The 12,536-nt window shown below is 38.2% G+C and overlaps 1 long non-coding RNA gene across 1 annotated transcript in view; it reads left to right on the forward strand.

The window, feature by feature from the left end:
* LOC140639353 (uncharacterized) overlaps positions 1–6,522 on the forward strand; it is a 43,041-nt gene extending 36,519 nt beyond the window's left edge. The window contains exon 3 of the long non-coding RNA XR_012036094.1: positions 6,485–6,522. This is a non-coding gene — a long non-coding RNA (uncharacterized lncRNA). The remainder of the gene's footprint in view (positions 1–6,484) is intronic.
* Positions 6,523–12,536: the final 6,014 nt, after the last annotated feature.

Here is a 12,536-nt window from a genome sequence, read left to right on the forward strand (position 1 = left end):
AGTGGTCTAGTTATATTCTTCTGCGCTTGGATGTCCATTTTTCCCAGCACCATTTATTGAAGAGACCGTCTTTTTTCCAGTGGATAGTCTTTACTGCTTTGTCGAATATTAGTTGACCATAAAGTTGAGGGTCCACTTTTGGATTCTCTATTCTGTTCCATTGATCTATGTGTCTGTTTTTGTGCCAGTACCACACTGTCTTGATGACCACAGCTTTGTAGTACAACCTGAAATCTGGCATTTTGATGCCCCCAGCTATGGTTTTCTTTTTTAAAATTCCCCTGGCTGTTCGGGGTCTTTTCTGATTCCACACAAATCTTAAAATAATTTGTTCTAACTCTCTGAAGAAAGTCCATGGTATTTTGATAGGGATTGCATTGAACATGTAAATTTCCCTGGGTAACAGTGATATTTTCACAATATTAATTCTGCCAATCCATGAGCATGGAATATTTTTCCATCTCTTTGTGTCTTCCTCAATTTCTTTCAGAAGTGTTCTGTAGTTTTTAGGGTATAGATCCCTTACCTCTTTGGTTAGGTTTATTCCTAGGTATCTTATGCTTTTGGGTGCAATTGTAAATGGGATTGACTCCTTAATTTCTCTTTCTTCAGTCTCATTGTTAGTGTATAGAAATGCCACTGACTTCTGGGCATTGATTTTGTATCCTGCCACGCTACTGAATTGCTGTATGAGTTCTAGCAATCTTGGGGTGGATTCTTTTGGGTTTTCTATGTAGAGTATCATGTCATCTGCAAAGAGGGAGAGTATGACTACTTCTTTGCCAATTTGAATGCCTTTTATTTCTTTTTGTTGTCTGATTGCTGAGGCTAGGACTGCCAGTACTATGTTGAATAGCAGTGGTGAGAGTGGACATCCCTGTCTTGTTCCTGATCTTAGGGGAAAGGCTCCCGGTGCTTCCCCATTGAGAATGATATTTACTGTGGGCTTTTCGTAGATGGCTTTTAAGATGTTGAGGAATGTTCCCTCTATCCCTACACTGAAGAGTTTTTGTTTTTTTTTTAATTTTTATTTATTTATGATAGTCATACAGAGAGAGAGAGGCAGAGACACAGGCAGAGGGAGAAGCAGGCTCCATGCACCGGGAGCCCGACGTGGGATTCGATCCCGGGTCTCCAGGATCACGCCCTGGGCCAAAGGCAGGCGCCAAACCGCTGCGCCACCCAGGGATCCCAACTGAAGTGTTTTGATCAGAAATGGATGCTGTATTTTGTCAAATGCTTTCTCTGCATCTATTGAGAGGATCATATGGTTCTTGTTTTTTCTCTTGCTGATAAGATGAATCACATTGATTGTTTTATGAGTGGTGAACCAGCCTTGCATCCCAGGGATAAATCCTACTTGGTCATGATGAATAATCTTCTCAATGTATTGTTATATCCTATTGGCAAGTATCTTGTTGAGAAGTTTTGCATCCATGTTCATCAGGGATATTGGTCTGTAATTCTCCTTTTTGGTGGGGTCTTTGTCTGGTTTTGGAATTAAGATGATTCAGGCCTCATAGAAGAGGTTGGAACTACTCCATCTCTTTCTATCTTTCCGAACAGCTTTAATAGAATAGGTATGGTTTCTTCTTTAAACGTTTTATAGAATTCCCCAGGGAAGCCATCTGGCCCTGGACTTTTGTGTCTTGGGAGGTATTTGATGACTGCTTCAATTTCCTCCCTGGTTATTGGCCTATTCAGGTTTTCTATTTCTTCCAGTTCCGGTTTTGGTAGTTTGTGGTTTTCCAGAAATGCATCCATTTCTTCTAGATTGACTAATTTATTGGCGAATAGTTGTTCATAATATATTTTAAAATCATTTGTATTTCCTTGGTGTTGTTAGTGATCTCTCCTTTCTCATTCATGATTTTATTAATTTGAGTCTTCTCTCTCTTCTTTTTAATAAGGATGGCTAATGGTTTATCTTTCTTATTAATTCTTTCAAAGAACCACCTCCTGATTTTGTTGATCTGTTCCACAGTTCTTCTGGTCTCTATTTCGTTGAGTTCTGCTTGAATCTTTATTAACTCTCTTCTTCTGCTGGGTGTAGGATCTATTTGCTGTTTTATTCTCCAGCTCCTTTAGGTGCAAGGTTAGCTTTTGTATTTGAGTTCTTTCCAGTTTTTGAATGGCTACTTGTATTGTGATGTATTTCCCCCTCCGGACTGCTTTTGCTGTATCCCAAACCTTTTGAATGGTTGTATCTTCATTATCATTAGTTTCCATGAATCTTTTTAATTCTTCCTTACTTTCCTGGTTGACCCTTTCATCTTTTAGCAGGATGGTCCTTAACCTCCACGTATTTGAAATCCTTCCAAACTTCTTCTTGTGATTTAGTTGTAATTTCAAAGCATTATGGTCTGAGAATATGCAGGAGATGATCCCAATCTTTGGTATCAGTGAAGACCTCATTTGTGACCCAGTATGTGGTCTCTTCTGGAGAAAGTTCCATGTGCATTTGAGAAGAATGTGTATTAAGTTGCAATGAATGTATATTCAGTTGCGTTGGGATGTAAAGTTCTGTAGATATCTGTGAAATCCATCTGGTCCAGTGTATTATTTAAAGCTCTTGTTTCTTTGGAGATGTTGTGCTTAGAAAACCTATCGATTGTAGAAAGCGCTACAGTGAAGTTACCAAGTATAAGTGTATTATTATGTAAGTATGTCTTAACTTTGGTTATTAATTGATTGATATATCTGATTGATAATTGATATATTTGGCAGCTCCCACATTTGGGGCATATATATTGATGATTGTTAAGTCCTCTTCTTGGATAGATCCTTTAAGTATGATATAGTGTCCTTCATCTCTCACCACAGTCTTCAGGATAAACTTTAGTTTATCTGATATAAGGATGGCTACCCCTGCTTTCTTTTGAGGACCATTTGAACAGTACATGGTTCTCCAACCTTTTATTTTCAGGCTGTAGGTGTCCTTATGTCTAAAATGAGTCTCTTGTAGACAGCAAATAGATGGGTCTTGCTTTTTTATACAGCCTGTAACCCTGCGACTTTTGATGGGGTCATTAAGCCCATTCACATTCAAAGTTACTATTGAAAGATATGAGTTTAGTGTCATCATGATACCTATTCAGTCCCTGTTTTTGTGGATTGCTCCATTGGACTTCCTCTTTATTTTACAGATTCCCACTTAAAATTTCTTGCAGAGCTGGCTTGGTGGTCACATATTCTTTCAGTTCCTGTCTATCTTGGAAGCTCTTTATCTCTCCTTCTATTCTGAATGAGAGCCTTGCTGGATAAAGTATTCTTGGCTGCATGTTCTTCTCATTTAGGACCCTGAATATATCCTGCCAGCCCTTTCTGGCCTGCCAGGTCTCTGTGGAGAGTTCTGCTGTTACCCTAATACTTCTCCCCATAAAAGTCAGAGATTTCTTGTCTCTTGTTGCTTTAAGGATCTTCTCTTTATCTTTGGAGTTTGCAAGCTTCACTATTAAATGTCGAGGTGTTGAACAGTTTTTATTGATTTTAGGGGGGGGGGATCTCTCTATTACCTGTATCTGAATGCCTGTTTCCCTTCCCAGTTTAGGAAAGTTTTTAGCTATGATTTGTTCAAACACATATTCTGGACTTCTGTCCCTTTTGGTGCCCTCAGGAACCCCAAGTAAACATAGATTTTTCGGGATCCCTGGGTGGCGCTGCGGTTTAGCGCCTGCCTTTGGCCCAGGGCGCGATCCTGGAGACCCGGGATCGAATCCCACGTCGGGCTCCCGGTGCATGGAGCCTGCTTCTCCCTCTGCCTGTGTCTCTGCCTCTCTCTCTCTCTCTGTGTGACTATCATAAATAAATAAAAATTAAAAAAAAAAACATAGATTTTTCTTTCTGAAGCTGTCATTTAATTCCCTTAATCTATCCTCATGATCTTTAATTGTTTTTCACTTATTCCCTCAGTTTCCCTCTTTGTCATCAACTTGACTTCTATGTCACTCACTCCTTCTTCTACCTCGTTAACCCTCGTCGTTAGGACCTCCGGTTTGGATTGCATCTCATTTAATTGATTTTTAATTTCTGCCTGATTAGATCTAAATTCTGCAGTCATGAAGTCTCTTGATTCCTTTATGCTTTTTTCTAGAGCCACCAGTAGCTGTATAATAGTGCTTCTGAATTGGTTTTCTGACATTGAATTGCAATCCAAATTTTGTAATTCTGTGGGAAAGAGGACTGTTTCTGATTCTTTCTTTTGAGGTGAGGTTTTCCTTCTAGTCATTTTGTTCAGTGCAGAGTGGCCAAAAACAAGTTGTATTGGGAAAAGGAGAAAAAGAGAGAAGAGAAAGAAGAAAAGAAAAAGAAATAAAAAAGAAAAGAAAAAGAAAAGAGAAGAAAAAAGGGGGGGGAAGCAAACAGAAATCAAAGAACAAAAAACAAGGGGGAGTATCCTCTGATTCTGTATACTGTAAATCCCTCGACTTCCCCTGGAAGTTTCCAGGGCTGCTTGGTCAATAATTTGTTTTTCCCCTGTCCGTCTAGCTGGTCTTCTGGGGGAGGGGCCAGCTGTGTTGATTCTCAGGTGTGAGCACTTGGGGGAGCTGCTCTGCCCCTGCCTGGTGCAGGGCTCAGTGGGGGTTGTTTACCCCGTGAGGCCCCAGGAGGAACAACCGCAGTGGCGGGGCCAGCTCTGCAGCCCTGGAGTCAGCCCCCGCAGTAGCTCCGGAGCTCTCGGTCTGCAGGGCCTGGAGGCTCCGGGGCGGGGCCGCTGCTCTGCTCAGCTGGGGCAGGAGCGTCCTCGCTGTCCTGGGCCCTCCCGGCCTCTGCCTGTCCGGGGGGGAGGCCGGATCCTGGGCTGTGTCCTGGCGCCGTGTGCTCCGAGGCCTGCGCTGTTGGATTCGGCTCCCGCCCCGCAGCCCCCTCCGCGGAGCCGCCCCCCGAGCCTCCTGAGCTGCTCCCGCCCCGCAGCCCCCTCCGCGGAGCCGCCCCCGAGCCCCCCCGAGCTGCTCCCGCCCCGCACCCCCTCCGCGGAGCCGCCCCCGAGCCCCGCCGAGCCGCTCCCGTCCCGCAGCCCCCTCCGCGGAGCCGCCCCCGAGCCCCCCTCCGAGCTGCTCCGGGTCCCGCCGTGCGCGCTGCAGCCCTTAGGGAGCTCGGCGCATCTCCCGGGGCGCAGGTGTCTGTTACTGTCCCCGGGAGCCCGAGGGCATCCCCGCCCTCCTGGGTCCTGCTCCAACTCCCTGCGAGCCCCTTTCCGCCCGGGAAGGTTGGTGCAGCTCCTGCTTCTCCGGGACGGGGCTCTCCTGTCCTGGGGACACTCGCCCCGGCCTCAGCCCGGCTCCTCGCGGGCCCCTCCCCCTTGGAGGCCTTTTGTTTCTTTATTTCTTTTTCCCCGTCTTCCTACCTGATAGAAGCGGGAACTCTTCTCACTGTAGCGTTCCAGCTGGTCTCTCTTTAAATCTCAGGCCGGGGATCCCTGGGTGGCGCAGCGGTTTGGCACCTGCCTTTGGCCGAGGGCACGATCCTGGAGACCCGGGATTGAGTCCCAGGTCGGGCTCCCGGTACATGGAGCCTGCTTCTCCCTCTGCCTATATCTCTGCCTCTCTCTCTGTGTGTGACTGTCATAAATAAATAAAAATTAAAAAATTAAATCTCAGGCCGAATTTGTAGATTTTCAGGATGATTTGAAGGTTATCTAGGTAATTTGGTGGGGACAGGTGACTTGGGGACCCTCCTCTTCTGCTCTCTTGCCCCGCCTCCAGATAATCATAGTTCTTAGTGGCATTAGCTTTCAGGGATCCATGAGGATTTTCAGTAAGTGTTCTTCACCTTGGGTTCTTAGTTATAGGTCACAGATACATGCTTCCCAGAAATACGTCATAACAGTTTGGCTGATGAAGAAATAGTTTGGCAAAGTTTCTCTTTGGGCATAAAATATTTAGAATATTTCTGAAAGCACTGTGAAAATTTGAATTTCATTCCATTTTCATATATGTTTATATCCATTATCTCCTTGATCGCAAAATTATTGGAAAGACAGTGTCAGAAGGAAATTACTTTGCAATACAAGTCATTTGGTAAGTAATAGAGCTTAATCAAGAAGCATCACTAGGATAAGTACCCATAAGTAGTCTCTTAAGATTATTCTTTCATGGAATTTCTGTTAGTTTTTTTCCCCCTAAAAGTAGTGACTATATCTTATCTACATCCTGTAAATCCCTTGGTGCCACATCTAAAACAGTGTTCAGTTGTTTGTTCAATAAGTAGACCAATAGTGAGGTTTATCAATTCCCTGATATAAGTTCCACCAACTGCTTTGAGATTATAGAGCAATAATGGTGAGATCTCAGAATCATACCTCTGGCTGACTTCCACATAGGGATAAATAATAGGTGATGAAATTTACAAAAAAATAATAAGGTAGATCTAAACAAATTTTAAATAGCTCTAGAACAATTACTATTTAATTTTTGGGACAGCCGCTGGTGATTTTGAAATATTTAATTCTGTGATAATAATTCTTCCATTTGGTGTTTTCTAGATACAATTGGAATAGATTTATAAAAGAAACTTAAAAAGGTAAGAAATTAAAGAAACTTGTGCTATATTTTTATCCACATTAAATTTCAATTATTCTTGGAATAAATACATATTTTTTTAGCCTTTTCTTATTACTGAGATATTTTTTCGGGAATGTTCCCTAGAGCAATTATAATTTTAGAGATGCTTCTTTTGCTATTTTTGTGTTACTTTATAAGAGATAAGTATTTGATAAAAATAAGTAATTTGAATTATTCGGTTTAGGGTTTTACCCTGCAAAGTATTTAGTGTCATAATGATACTACAAGCTATACTGTTCAATATTTACAAGAATTAATATCCCCACATGTTTATGATTTATTTATCTGATGCTGGTAAAGTATCTTCTGTTAGACAAAATGAATATAATTATTTATTCCAATTTAGAATCTCTATGAACTTCCACCATTTATTTACTAAAATGTTTTCATAATGATCAGTTTCCAGAAGACATCAATACCAAGATTTAGCTCTTCACATTAAAAATTCAGGAAAAAAACCCACAATGTTACAATTAGAATGATGGTACTTTAATCCTGACATTCCAATGTAGCAGGAGTGCTGCCTGAAGCACTCTTTAAAAAGCAAACAGTACTGAGAAACTAGGTATGGTTAAGGGGTTAAATCAAATATTTAAAGATAAGGATAAAGAGGAAAGAGATCTTTCTCCTGACTCTGTTGCTTCATGGATTTGGTTTCTGTTTTATGCCATGCAATTTTTATCATTGCAGTTAGTGAACCTGTTCATATATTCAAATGTTTCTACTGTTCTCCAACAAAACTGTGAAGTATGGAGGTAGATGAGTATGATTTCTATTTTGGTGAATACTATTGTACTAACAAGATGTCTAGTTAGAGCAAGGTATGTTTACAAGACCTATCACAATGACCATTGAATTCATTCCAGAGAGGAGCAAATTTATTTATCCTGATATTTATTTGCTCATGTGGAAATGCTCTACATCTTTTTTAGTTTAGTCCCAGATGGATATATTAGTCTTTTTTTCTGCTACAGTGAAGTCAGTTTCAATAGTTGGCATGAGATAAAGGATTTTGAATATTTAGTAATTATGAGAATCCCCACAAGATTGGTCTCCACTTACTCCACCTCTTTGTCTTGGGCTTTGTTTGTTGCTCTATGCATGGTGTTTTTTTCCAAAAGACAATGTCAGAACAGGATTATTCCTCACTCTCTTATTCTCTTGAGTGTGAGTCACAATATAACAGAACTAATAATCTATTACCTTTTTCTAACAATTAGAAAAATATCGCTAGTAAGCCTCCATCCATCTCTGCTCCCTCTCCCTCCTTCCTCACCAAGGATATATTATAGCAATTGGAAAGAACACTTTGTCTCCTTGAAAGCAGAGGACAAACAAGGATACTAGTTCCTATATTTCTATCTTTTAGCTTACAACTGGGTAGGAGTGATGAAATAAAAAAGATAAAACACAATATATGTGTGTTTACACCCTAATATGAAATGTATTTTACCAAATGATAAAGTTGCTTTTTTTTTCCTGTAAAGGTCACTTTGTTTCCAACCTATTGTCTTATTTATTGGAAACAGAGGCACTGACTGATAAGGAACAGACTCAAAAGTGTGCATATGACAGTGACAAAAGAGGGATTCTTGGACTTCCTGCTTGCTTGTCTTGACACTAAGCTATTTTGCCTCCTAATGTATATTTCTTCACAATCCAGGAAAACAAGTAATGTCTTCAGTGAGTTAGTAATTTAAGAAGTTAATAAAGGTCTAAAGAGGGTAACTGCAGTTGTGGCACAGAATAGAATATCTAACTTAACCTTTTGTTGGCATATTTCCAAAAACTAGAACGACTGCGCATACAAAGGAATGACTTTAATTCACCTCGCTGTAGATGGAAATATAATCCTCCAGTATTTCCATATCTGTATTTTCTCCCTAGTTATAAACTCAGCTCTAAAATCTTATTACAGTGAAATAGTAAAATATACTGAGAGCAAATATGAGATGTATACATTTGACTATCAAATCTATGCACATGAAAATGACCATAATCTGAGTGATGGAATTAATGTAAATAATTTCTTCAGAAAAAAACATGAGTATATATTTAGAGCCCTTTAAGTTTAAATTTCAAGAATGGAAGCAAACTCAGAGATCTAGTATAAACATTTCATTTTACAGAAGAGGAAAATAAGGTACAGAAAAATGCAGTGAGCTAGTTATTGAAGATTGTATCACATCCATCCATCCATCCATCCATCTATCTGTTTCTGTCTATACTGTCTATCATAGAAGTAATTTATAATAGAAATGTTAGGTAATGCATCTGTATTTTTAAAAATATTTTATTTATTTATTAATGAGAGACACACAGAGAAGGCAGAAGGAGAAGCAGCCTCCATGCAGGAAGCCTGATGTGGGATTCAATCCCCGGACCTCAGGATCACACCCTGAGTGAAGGCAGATCCTCAACCGCTGAGCCACCCCGGTGTCCCAAAGCATCTGTATTTTAAAGGCAAGGAGACCTGAGTTTCTGAGAAGACCTAATATATAGTGGCGTGAAAATCTCCCATTTGATACTATTTTGGAGGGGATTTCTTCTGGGAAATGTTTTTCTTTGTAAGTAGATGGAAAAACAAGACTCTTAATCTCCCTTCTTCTGTGCAATCATAAGTGCATATGTGTGTTTGTGTGGCTAGATAGACAGCATATATTGGAGTCTTAGAGGAAAACACATTCTAATTAAGTATTGAGGAATAAATGGATGATTCCAGGTGGAATAATAAAGAGAAGAAATGTGAACATGAGGCACTGGTATGCACAAAGATACAAACATATAAAAACAGTAGTTTATTCAAGGTACTCAAAACAAAAGGTTATTGCTTGAAATGTCAGGTGTAAGAAAGAGCTAATGAGATCGAAGAAGTGGTTTAAAGGCAGATTATAAAGAGTCTTTTATGAGAAGTGATGGATTTGAAATTTATAGCCCACAATGCCTTTAGGCAGGGGAGTTAGATTAGGTTTTTAACAAAGATTACTCCAGCAGCAGGAAGAGGAAAGACCAGAGAGAGGAAATATTGACAACAGGAAGTCCAAAAACAGGTTCTATAATGATTCAGCAAAGAAATGATAGACTCTGAACAAAGGCAGCAGCAGTAGGGATAGATGGGGTTAAAGAGAAATGAGGTGTTTTAATGCTTGAATGTAGAAGACTGCTGATATTATGTCCTTTGTGAAAAGCATAGAAGTATCAAAGATGACACCATCATGTCTAGATGGATATCTGAACACCAGGAACTGAGACAATAAATATAGGAGGAACAGATTGGATTTACTGAATATTATACTTGATTTGTTATGTTTTGACTGTCAGTGGTTTATTCAATTGGAGATGTCCATATAAGTGACTGGATTGGGAGCTCAGGAGAGAGAACAAAAGAGGAGATGAAGATCTGAAAGTCAACCATTGTGTTTTGGGGTAGAAGTAATCTTATGAAATTATCCCAAGTAGTGTATATAGACAAATACAAGAGGGCCAAGGACAAAATCTCAGAAAATACGAAAATATGGTAATGAATTTTGAAAGTAGAACCAGTAAATTAAGTAGAAATAACATTTTCAAATATATAGGAAGTAAACTAGGCAAACAGGATGTCTAGGATTCATAGAAGGAGAGAATTCCAAAAGTTCGAGCGGTAAGTAGGGACAATGGTGTTAACAAAAGTCAAATGGATTAATGATTGAATATAGACCATTAATTAGACTTGGCAATTTGGGCATCATCAAAAATTTGGTAAAAGCATTTCCAGAGTGGTGGGAAAGAAAAAAAAAAAAAGAGATTGTGATGAAGTATATAAAGTATATAAAAGTATATAAAGTATATATAAAGTATATAAAGTATATAAAGATCTATGAACTAAAGCTAGAGTTTTAATAAATAGTAGTCAAAACATAAAAGTAAGAAATAGCAATTACATTTCTAAGCAACAAATCAAGAAAAATTAGTGATTAAGAGAGATATTCCCACAAATTATTTTTATATGCAAAATTGGATATTACAAATTAGAATTAGCTGACATTGTTGGTGGGTTGAAAAACTGATTATGTCAAAAATAGAAGATAATATCAAAGTTATGGGGAAAAAAAGCAAAGTTCTCCTCAGGAAGAAGGTGATAATTGTTGCTAATGGTCTGTAAATGAAGTGACATTTCTGTAGAAAGTACTTAAAAGCAATCTTCTCAATCCAGTCATTTTTGCCACATTTTGTATATCTTTGAGGTCTATGTGTTTTTTGAGCATAGGAAAAAATAAATTTCTGGTTTTATGAGATGGAGTGATCGGGATGCTTTATACTTGGATCAACATTGGCACAAGAGGGCAGATCAGAAAGCAATCCAGATCGCAAGCTAATGCTCATACTTGAGGTGGAATTCATTATCTTCGCCATAGGAATCTACTTAGCTTTCACAAAACTGGCAACTTACTAAAAATAAGATAAAAACATAGTTTATTCTTTCATAAACTAAGGAGATAAACCAGACTTTTTCCTATTTAGTGCATGACTACTTGCCATAGTGAAACACTGATAATAAGTTATTCCATATCCCAGCAATGCTGATTTGTTGGAGGACTGCATCATATGATTGAGATAACACTAGGTAATGATTGAAGAATCTGGACGCTAGTCCCAAATCTGCTAAGAACTCTTAATGGAGAGGTGCTTTTAACATTTTAAAGATTTAATTGTCCTTCATTGTATTTTAAAAGTGTTGGATGCAGTGCTATGCAATGATCCCTGTAACTGTAAAATTTTGTGAGTTAAGAAACCTAGGCCAGAGATAATTTCTTCCAGAAGCAATAGTATTAGAACAGATTAGTTTTTTTATTTTGTTGTTGTTTGACAAAATTTACTGGATTATAATTTACCTAAAATAAAATGTACACATTATAAAAATCTGATTTTTAAATTTTTGTAAATGTATACACCCATGTAGCCAGCACCCAATCAAGGTTTGAAAATATTTTTATCATTCCAGAAAACTTCTTTTTCCTTTTTACAGTCAAATATTCCTACCCATATCCCATCCTACATCAGGCAATCATTTATCAGCTATATCACTACTGATCAATTTTGGCTATCCGTAACTTCATATAAATGGAAAAATATCATTCATACTCTTGTGTCTGGCTTCTTTCACACAGTATACTATTTTTCAGATTCATTCTTATTACTGCTTTTATCTGTAGTTTATTCCTTATTGTTGAGTAATATACCATCATGAGGTATACCACAATTTGTTTTCCATTCTCCTGTTGACAAAAATTAGGATTGATTCTAGTTTAATTCTCTTCAATCTCTGAAGTTATATTTTAATTACTCTTGTGTAAAATACTTAGGATTAAAACTACTAAAATACTTCCCAGCATTGATGAGTCTTCCAGTTATACCACTTGGTATCCAACACTTAATTTTAAGCTTCCATTAAATTATCAAACAGTTGCCATTTAAAAAAAATATTTAAGAATTCTAGTGAGTGTGAAAAAGTGTTCTTAGTATGAATTTAATTTACATTTCTTTGATGACTGAGGTTGAGCATATTTGCACATGCTTAATGCTGTTAATGAAAAGTATGCTCAAATATTTTACCCATTATTTTATTTTATTATTTGTCTTCTGATTACTGAATTTTTAAATGTTCTTATGAATTCTTGGTACAGTCCTTTGTGTGTGTGAGTTTGTGTGTTTGTATGGTGTATACATATATAATTGATCCTTGAATAAAGGGGGTTTGAACTGTGCAGGTCCACTTATATACAGATTTTTTTGGACAAATACAGTAGAGTACTGCAAAAGTATTTTCTCCTCCTTGTGATTTTTTCAATAACATTTTCTTTTCTCTAGCTTACTTTATTATAAGGGTATGTAATACAGTATATAGTACATATACAAAATATGTGTTAATCAACTGTAAGATTTCTGGTCAACAAAAGGCTATTAACAGCTAAGTTTTGAGAGAGTCAGGAG

This window comes from Canis lupus, chromosome 9, assembly GCF_048164855.1.
Source record: "Canis lupus baileyi chromosome 9, mCanLup2.hap1, whole genome shotgun sequence".
NCBI classification, from domain to species: domain Eukaryota; kingdom Metazoa; phylum Chordata; class Mammalia; order Carnivora; family Canidae; genus Canis; species Canis lupus.